The following is a 10518-nucleotide window of genomic DNA, read 5'->3' as shown; positions in this document are numbered from 1 at the left end:
TGCACAGGACCTGTCTAGAATTTCAGAGGCCATCCTAGTCCTGCATAAGACTTCTCTCCATTCCTGAGTACCCTCTCCCCATCTCCACCACCATCTTGATCCCATGCCAGTAGGAAGGTCTGGTCCCTGACCGGCACCCCATCTCTGCAGCCGCTCCAAGTTGAAGGTATCTGGGAGTCCCGCGGCCCACAGAGGACTTTGTACAAACTCCGTGCAGCCTGTGGGGAAGCCCATGCATACAGACGGACCAGGTGCAGGCAGGAATTGGGGCTGTGTGTCCCCAGGGATCCCTTCCCCCAGAGCCTGCTGCCCCCTCAGGAGAAGGAACCCTCCTTCCCCAGGCCTTTGGGACAGTACACTGGGCCCTTTAAGCACATTTCTGCATTTTAACTCTCTTTTATAGTCTCGCCTGCCGGGGGTTCATTTACCCAAGTCCTTGTTACTTGTTAAGTGCCTTCCCTGCCCCTGCCGGAGAGTCGGTTCTGACTCATAGCGACCCTGAGTAGAGTTTCTGAGAAGCAGCTGATGACTTTGAACCGCCATTCTTTTGTTTCAAACCGACCTTAAGGTCCAGTGCTTATCCTACAGCACCATACCAGGATTGCTTGTTGCTTATCTGCTCCTAACTGTTCTCTTTCACTTTCTACTCCACTGATTACATCGGTTTGATCCAGTTGTCTTTTCTTTAGCATCTTGATCTTTCTTGGCTGTTCTTTCAGCTCCCTTTTTCTCTATCAGAAAACCCTTAAGTCCATTTTACTTGTGTATCTCCATTTTTCTCCCTTTCGACTCGACTCAGACTTTAGAATTATCTCAACAGTATCTAGCGGACTGACCTGAGGCACCTGCTCTAATAGTTGCTTCCTCCCAGCCCCTACCTCTGGGCCCAATCAGAGTTGCTGGCACTTTCAGGGAACCCTCAACCAACCACCTTTCTTACCTTTCCCAAACAGTCATTGGGCAGGCAGGGTCCGTAGACTTGACCTCCTGCCTCTCACGCTACTGTCACCATCAGCCACGGGCAGCCCACTTTAGCTGCCTTCTAACTGTACTCCTTGCTCACAGTAGAACCATCTCTTCTGAAGAGAAAGCCTGGCCCTTTGTTTGGCCCTGTTCTATCTAGCCCCGTTGATCTCTCCAACCTAGTCCTTCAAGACCCTACTTCCCATCCACAGACCCACTTGAGGTCACTCTGCTGGAAATGCTTTCCTATTCTCTGCCCCCATCTTCACCAATCTCCTCCTTACATACATAGCACCACCTCATCCTGGAAAATTTCTCTGACAGCTCCCACCCCGACCCAAATATGAGTTCCCCTGGGGCAGTTTACCCAGTTGGGAGAAATGTGTTTGTAGGAATCTTTGATTAATGTTTGTCATTCCTGTTAGACTGTGATTTCACAAAGGTAGAGTATGTGGGTGGGCGTCTTTAAGATATCCAGGTATCCTCTGTATATGACCCCAGAACGTTTTTTTGAATAAAAGAATTAACCTCCCTATTAGCCTTCAAAGTTTTCCCATAGCTCCCAATTCAAATAAAAACATACTCAATTGCAAATTATTTCAAGAAAATTATTAGAACACATAGATCAAGAATTCAAAATTACACATAACTCACAAATAAAAACTTTTTAAAAGAATTAAAAATTAGCTAATAAATATGAAAACAGAAGGGGTTAAAAAAATAAGGGAGAATATTAGCAATATGAAACAACAAAAAGAAAGCATAAAAAAGAACCAGCAGAAATATAAGGTATGAAAAACATCACTGTTCTGTGATCCATTCAGAGATCTATTGCTGCATAACAAATCACCCAAAGCATAGTGGTTTGAAGTAACTACAATCAACAAAAGCATTTGTTTTGCTCACAAATCTGCAATTTGTGTAAAGCTCAGTGGGAACAGCACTTGTCTACATGACATCAGTTAAGGCTGGAGGCTCCACTTCCAGGATGACTCATTCACATGACTAACAATTATTATTGGCTGTAGGCTAGTAGTTCAACTGAGGCTGTAGGGCAGGGGCATTGTGTCCTCTACATGTGGACATTTCCATGATTTGGTTGAACGACTGTTTGACAAAGTGGCTGGATTCCATGTAGTAGACTGAACAAACAAACAAGAAGCATGCTGCCTTTGAGTTAACTTCAACTCAGAGTGACCCTAAAGAACAGAGGAGAACTGCCCTGAAGGATTTCCAAGGCTGTCAAATCTGTCCCTATGGAGTGGCTGGTGGATTCAAACTGCCAATGTTTTGGTTAGCAGCTGAATGCTTTAACTACTGAGCCATCCGGACTCCATTGTTGTTGTTGGTAGGTGCCATCAAGTCAGTACCGACTCATGGTGACCCTATGCACAGCAGAATACAACACTGCCTGATCCTGGGCCAACCTCACAATTGTTGCCACACTTGAGCCCATCTCGCTGGGGGTCTTCCTCTTTTTCTCTGACCCTCCACCTTACCAAATGTGATCTTCTTCTCCAGGGACTCCATTTAGTGAATTGAATCTTGACCCTCAAAACATATGTCCCCTGGAACCCAGAATAGGTATCTTATTTGGAAAAAAAGAGTCATTGTGCTTTAGGATTAGCACTGGACTGAGAACCACAGGTTGGCAGTTCAAACCCACCAACTGCTCCTCAAAAACCCTATACAGGGTTGCTATGAGTCAGAAACAACTTGAAGGCACTTAACAACAACAGATGTCATTAAGGATCATGAGATAAATTCATCCTGAATTCATAGAGGACCCTAAATCCAATGACTGGTGTCCTTATACTAGAAAGGAGAGGAGATTTGAGACAGAGACACAGGGCAGAAGGTCATATGAAGATAAAGTCATATGAAGAGATGACAGTCATCTAACCCCAAGCCAAGGAACGTTGGAACCATCAGGAGGTGGGAGAGGCAAAGAAGGATTATCTCTTAGAAACTTCAGGAGAATATATATATATATATATATTCTGTCTAATGAAGTTAATATCCAATAAAATAGGGATGTAAAGGGTCATTATATAATGAGAAAAGCTTCAGCTCATTAAGAAAATACAGGAATTATAAACATTCATGAACCTAATTAAGCAAACAAACAAAACCATTGCCACTGAGCCAATTCCAACTTTTAGTGACTTTTATATAGAGTTTCTGAGGTTATAAGTCTTTATGGAAGCAGAAATCCTCATCTTTCTATTCTGGGGTGGGTAGTGGGTTCAAACTGCTGACATTGCAGTTGACAGTACAAGGAGTAACCTATTATGCCAATCTAATGGAAGCATTTGGCAAAGCTGAGGGTGGGGTTGGTGTGGAGACAGAATGGTGGCAGAGACAGTCTGTAAAATTTAGCCTGGACTAAGAAAAAGGAGCTCTGGTAGCGTAGTGGTTACTAATCGGGCTGCGAACCGCAAGGTCAGCAGTTCGAAACTACCAGCTGTTGCATGGGAGACAGATGAGGCTTTCTGCTCCCGTAAAGATTTACAGCCTCAGAAACGCTATACAGGGTCGCTATGAGTTGGAACCGACTCCATGGCACACAACAACAAGGAATTGAAAGATTTGTTTGCTGTACTGAAAACTGTGAATTCTGCTTTGGAGACAGATATTGATGACAAACCAGTAAATGGCGTCAAATCAGAATTCATGGAATACAGATATTGATGACAAACCAGTAAATGGCGTCAAATCAGAATTCATGGAATACAGCAGAGATGGTTATGGGGAAGAACAAAGATTGGAGTTGAACCCACATCCCCTTGAAAATGGAACTAGAAATGAAGAAAGCATAGCAGGCATCAAGGTAGAGAAGTGGACACAAAACAAAAAAATCATATTTAAGCAATTAAGTCAAAGCATATTTCAGTGCAAATGTGACTGAAGTTGAAAATTTGAAAAACTCTGAAGATGACAGGAAAAAATCCTACTTCCTGGTGTCCTTGAACCTAAAAATTATTTGCACAAACTGTAAGAAATGGCATAAAAAATACACTGCCAACTGAAACAAATGTTTCATTGATCATTTTTAATGTTAAAGATTTGGGCAAGGCACTTGAATACAATTACTATAAATTCCTGAAAGACACTGCAAACCATCAACAATGCCATGAGCTCCAAATAAATTGTCATCATCTCAAGGGGAGTAAGTAATGCTTTTCTCTTCCAAATCTATTCCAGAATCCACAAACTTTAATTTAAATAGTTATATTGCTATACACAATGAAAGTGATCAGACAAAAACTCCTAAAAGTATACATATTAAAGATCCAAAAGATGGGTTTCTCATCCAACCAAGTCTTTTATCTCTAATAAAAGATAGAAGGCTAAAGACTGAAGATAGAGAATCACCAGAGAGGCCCTGACTCAGCTTTCAGAAGGTCCACCAGAGAAAAAACCAAGAGCTACAAGTTTGCTTCATAGCTGTACAATAGCTTTACAGCTATGAAACAAACTAGCAGTTCACTATGAATCGGAACTAACTCCACGATACTTAACAACAACAACAACAGTCCTGAATTAGTGCAGGAACAAATGATAAAGGTTGAACCCTTGGATTCTTTTTCTTTATCCAAGTTCAAAATGGAATTCATTGGGCAGGCGTTTACATACAAAGCTTACAATTCTCCCATAAAGTCAACAGAGAATGTCAATCACAAAGTTTATCCCTTGCCCCAGCCATCCTCTCCACCTAACCAGTGTGTTAGCCTGATGTCTGGCAGTGACCAAACACAGTTTCAGCAGGGGCAGCAACTTATGTATCAGGACTGCTGGCATTGCCTGGTATCTCTCATGATAGACTCCTATTGGACTGAGCACAAATTCTCAAGAATGTAAATGTAGTATGTTCAGGTGACATTACAGTGGTTTCCATCAAAAGTGAAGAGGACATCTTGGAACCTCCAAATTTTCTCCAGGAGACAGCACACACAAAATGTTAATGATTATGCCATGAACTTCTTTACTAATCCCACAAAAAACCTGGCGTCTGCCAAAACATTCTGAACTGCCAATTTGCAATTGTATAGATTGAGTTATACAAAAAGTCAAAGGCCCATATTATACACACCTTGGGGCTGGACCAAATATTGCTGCTGTCAGGGAAATCATGGAAAATAGGCTTTGACAAAAAAGGAAATGCAATAAGGACAGAAATAGTGTAGAAGGGAAAAAACTCTCATGTCCAATTGCTAAGTGGGGTTTAAAAAGAAGCAGTGATGAAGAAAACGTTCTTTGTGTAGTCCCAGTAACTTACAGGTCACCACTATCCAACATCTGTGATGGTGGCACTTATCATGTTGTGGGATGGCATTTTTCTCCCCATGGTAGACAGATTATACAGTTCACTGAGCATTTAATGTCATATAATGGTCATCCAACAGGCTGAAGATGAACCCTCAATTAAAAGTCATCAAAATTGTTTTGTCCTGTTTCACGTTCAAATCTTTATTATATAATGTTAAAATTGTATGGGAGAACAGGATATTAGAACTGGAACCAACAACACTAAAAATTTTTATAAAGGTAGACTTGGATTCACAGTAAGTTAAAGCCATTTTAGAACATTTTTCATTTTGCTTCATCTTTCATACATATCCTTCACCCTCTCCTCCAATCCCTACAGCACCAGGGAAAGAAAATTTTGCATAAAGTAAACACTTCTCCATAAGAGGTTGTAAAATTTTATTCCCTCTATTAAGACCCCCAATGAGATGGATTGGCCAAGTGGCAACATCGATGGACTCGAGTGTGGCAACAGTAATGAGGTTGGCCTAGGATCGGGCAGGGTTTCGTTGTGCTGTGCATAAGGTCGCTATGAGTTGGTACCAACTTCATGGCACCTAACAACAACAATTAATGTAAAAGGAGCTCTGGTACTGTAGTGGTTATGACCTCAAGGTCAGCAGTTCAAAATTACCAGCTGTTCCATGGGAGAAAGATGAGGGTTTCTGCTCCCATAAAGATTTACAACCTCAGAAACCCTATGCAGGGTTGTTATGAGTCAGAACCAATTCCACAGCAAACCACCACCACCATTAATGTAAGAGAATACTTGTTTTCTTATAGCATAGCTAATTAATATTTTTCTCAAACATCTGAATTTCACCCCAGCAATAAGTGAGACATAGAGTCCAGGTTAATGCTCTGGACTGCAAGGTCAGCAGTTCAAGCTCACCAGCCACCCCTTGGAAACACTCTACAGAGTCACTATGAGTCAGAAGCCACTCGACAGTACTTAACAATAACAATGTAAGACATGATATTAGATTTTTTTTCAGTGTTTGTAGAATTAATTTTATCTCAAAACCTTTCTTCTTAATCTCTTCTTAATCTCTGAGTTCTGTAACATTTGGAAATGATGAATAATGGTGAGGAAAAACAAGAAACCTTTGCCATGGAGTCAATTTCAAATCATGCTAGCCCCATGTATTACAGAGGTTACAGAGGATGCTAGTATAGCTAAGAGGTATTTGTTCCTCTGTGTGTGTGTGTTGAATTATCTGGTAGTTTTACTAGTCAATTTTTCTAAAGGATTGCTATTGTTATTTTTTCTCTATTTTAATACAGTTAAGCCTATGAGATCCAGAACTCAATCTGTCTGCCTAGCTTTACTGGGTCTCACAAATTTTTGCCTTTGATAAGGTGCATTCTTGCCCCTTTTTTAAATCTAGATTAGTGAAAAATATTTGTGTTTTCCTTCTCTGATAGGTTTCATCTACAGGTTTCAGTTTTTGCAGGTTTTACTATATATGAGGCAATTGATGCTTTATCTGTGATATAATTTGCAAATGATTTCCCCATTTTGTTATCTGTCTCTTTTTTTGGCTTTTGATTCTGATATCATTTGCAAACGTTTTATTTTTAAAAATGCAATTGAATATTTATATATCTTTCCCCTAATATGAATCTGGATTTTGAGATATCATTAGGAATTTTTTCTCTCTCAAGTGTAAAGTAATTTGCCCATGTTTTCTATCTTTTTAAAGATTGGGGCAGAACATATATTACAAAAATAATTGTTGCTCAAACTAATCTTAAGTTTTCAATTCATTTACATTAATCACATTCAACATGCTATGCAACCACCACAATCTGTTTCTAAACTATTTTTATCACCCGAAACAGAAACCCATTGCCCCTTGTCTGTGTTTTCTCTTAGTACTTGTTTAATTTAATTTTTTAAATCTTCAATTTCTGATGCCTTCAACATTTATACTGGTAAATGGTAAAAGAGGGGGTCCATTTTTTGTTTTCATTTACCCTAATACTGAAGAATTACTAAAAAAATACCTCTGTTGCCCTTGATTTGAAATGTTGTTGTTACTGTTGATTATAATTATATATAGGAGTGCTGGTGGCACTGAAGGATAAGCACTGGGCTGCCAACCATAAGGCCATCAGTTCAAACTCACCAGCAGGAGAAAGATAAGACTTTCTGTTCCTATAAAGATTTACCGTCTTGGAAACCATATACAAGGTCGCTATGAGTTGGAACAGACTCTACATCACCTAACAACAACAACAACAACAAATATTTGAATAAAAATTTTCATTGTTTTCATGCTGTATAATAAACACTGGACTGCAAGATTGGTTTGAAATGCAAAATTGGCAGTTCAAACCTACCAGCCAATCCTCAGAAACCCTATATAGGGTTTCTGTGAGTTGGAACCAACTCTGTGGCACTTAACAACAGCAACATAGGGAGATATGGGTAAGCATACCATTATAATGAAGATTCCAATACAACTGTCGTTATTACAAATAGGTTAAGGAAAAAACAGCAAGAATGTTAAGATTTTAACAACACAGTTAATGAACTAATCGCCATGTATAGTGCTCTACAGCCAACAATTGGAAAAATAAGTATGTTTGTTAAGCATCCTTGGAACATTTACAAAACTTGGATAGAGAATTGTGGGCAAGGACCTATTCACAGTATTTGATAGTTCAGCATATTACCACAAAGTGAATGGTAATCACCACCCAAGTTAAGTATAGATGCTGCTTCATGCCTTTCTATTGCTGCCCTCTTCCTGTCAACCAAGAAAAAGCACCGTCCTTATATCCTGATTTTTATAATAATCACTGCTTTGCTTTACTATATAAGTTACCCCTTGAATATGTATCCCAGAGCATTGAGTTTAACTTTTACTGTTATTAAAAAAATTATTGAGAAATAGGTCACTGTGCAAATCCATCTAGTTGGGGGATCTTCCTCTTTTTCTCTGACCCTCCACTTTATCAAACATGATATCCTTCTCCAGGGACAATATAGTCCCTCCTGACAATTTATCCAATGTATGAGAAATGAACTCTGGCCATCCCAACTTACAAGGAGAATTCTGACTGTACTTCTAACACAGATTGGCTTAAATGGGGTTCTACATTCCACTTGTGCTCTTCTCCCTTAATGGTCCTAGGGTCCTCTGTTTCTGGACTGTAAGATTAACCGTTGCCCTGTTTTTGTTACAAAACTTCTACCTTTACAGTTGTGACAGTCGCAATTAGTCACGATAACAGTTACTCACTATTGAATCATAAGAATCTTTTTCCCATCTCTTTTCACCAGACCTGTCAAGACAAGATGAGACTCTACCTTCCCTGCACCCTCTTAAACTAAATTCCCTCTTGAAAACTTGTAAGCCAGTCACTTCTGCCTTTATCACCCCCTCATTTTAGGTAGCCAATGTCTAAGTTGCCCATCCCTATCTACCCTGTATACAGAGGGGATAGGATTGTTACTTGATGTGAAGATTCCTTCCCTCTCAGTTGGTATTTTGAGCTACTACTTCCATCAGTATAGGTCAAGTTCATCAAATTGTAGCAATTTACACTTGTTTCCTTTTCCAATCAAAAATTGTTTTTATCTTCCTCTAGTTGAGTTCTGATCATCAAGCCATTAAGGCTAGGTCAAGCAGCCACAAATGAGGTTATAAATTTTGGCAGAAAAATGGTTCCCCCACCCCTGCTCTATAGGATCACTACAAGTCAAAAAAAATTCTACAGCAAGTATAATTGGCTCTTGCTCATATGCTACCTCTTGAAATGGTTGAGTATCAACCATTTCTTTTTGGTACAGTGACTGTGTATTCCTTCCATCTTCTTTTGATGCTTTCTGCATCATTCAATATTTTGCTTGTAGAATCCTTCAATATTTCAAGTCAAGAGTTGAATTTTTGTGGATTGAGTGAAAGTTTACAGGGCATATCATCAGTTTTACATTCAGCAAATCATATACCTGTTTCATTACATTGATTATAATCCCTTCCATGTACCATCAGTTAACAGTATTTCTCTCTATCCACTTTAGCTTTTTAAAAAACACACAAACAAAAAAATCCACTCAGGCATATATACTAATTTACATCTCCAAAGGGCACATTGTGCAAGTCTGCTCCTGGCCACCAGCTCTTAGTCCTTCTCTTCTTAGTCCATGAATCTAGAGTCCTCAGCTGCTCCCCCTCTCCATGCTCCCATCTCTGGCACATTCTGCTTGTGCGTTCCTCTCTTGATGGTCCTAGGGTCCTCTGTTTCTGGACTGTAAGATTAACCACTCCTCTTTTGTTACAAAACTTCTACCTTTACAATTGTGACAGTTGCGATTAGTCATGATAACAATGATTCACTATTGAATCTTACGAATCTTATCCCCATCTCTTTTCACCAGACCCATCTAGACAAGATGAAAACTATTCAGTGGGGACTCTTTCTTTCCCCTGATACTCTTAAACTAAACTCCCTCTTGAAACCTTGTAAGCCAGTCACTTTGTGCCTTTATTGCCCCCTCATTTTAGGTAGCCAATGTCTAAGTTGCCCGTCCCTATCTACCCTGTGCACAGAGCTGATAGCATTGATACTTGATTTGAAGACTCTCTCTCTGTTGGTATTTAGAGTAACTACTGCTCTGAGTATAGGTCAGGTTCATCATGAAGATGGATCTTCTGTCACTGTAGGTGTTCCAGTCTGCTTGTCCTTTCTAGTGGGAATGTCTCACCTGATACGGTTGTGAATGGGACTCAGGATTCCACCTAAGGTCCTATACTCTGTAAAGGCTTTGCATGAAGTCTATTTCTCTGGGCGAGTTGTAGAACCCCTTTTAGGTATTCCAATCAGTTATAGGCTGAAGGCAGGCTTACAAGTTTTCTCTAATCATGTTTCCAAACATTCCTTTCTATCCCACTCAAGTGTCTATTTTACAATAGTAGGCAAGGGAAACCAATATTCATAAGGCAGTCAAGGATTTTAGTATTATTTACGCTCTTCAAGCTATACTTAGATCCCTGTATCCCAGAGCCCTGTTGTTCCAAGGTTGAGAATGCATCACTATTTACCTCTGTCCCACTAGGCCATGAAAACCTGTCTCAGTGTTCCCCTATCTATCTTGTTTTTCTGCCTCCTCCTCCCTTCTTGTATTGCCCTCCCCAACACCCAAGTAAACCCCCTACCCCAATCCCATTGTGGTTACCTTATATTCCATTAGTTCTTCCCTCCATTTAAGACAGTCTATTTTATCCAGTAATCTACCTG

This window comes from Chrysochloris asiatica, unplaced genomic scaffold, assembly GCF_000296735.1.
Source record: "Chrysochloris asiatica unplaced genomic scaffold, ChrAsi1.0 scaffold00037, whole genome shotgun sequence".
In the NCBI taxonomy this organism is placed as follows: Eukaryota; Metazoa; Chordata; class Mammalia; order Afrosoricida; family Chrysochloridae; genus Chrysochloris; species Chrysochloris asiatica.
The sequence above is the reverse complement of the archived record's forward strand: the minus strand, read 5'-3'. Positions refer to the sequence as shown.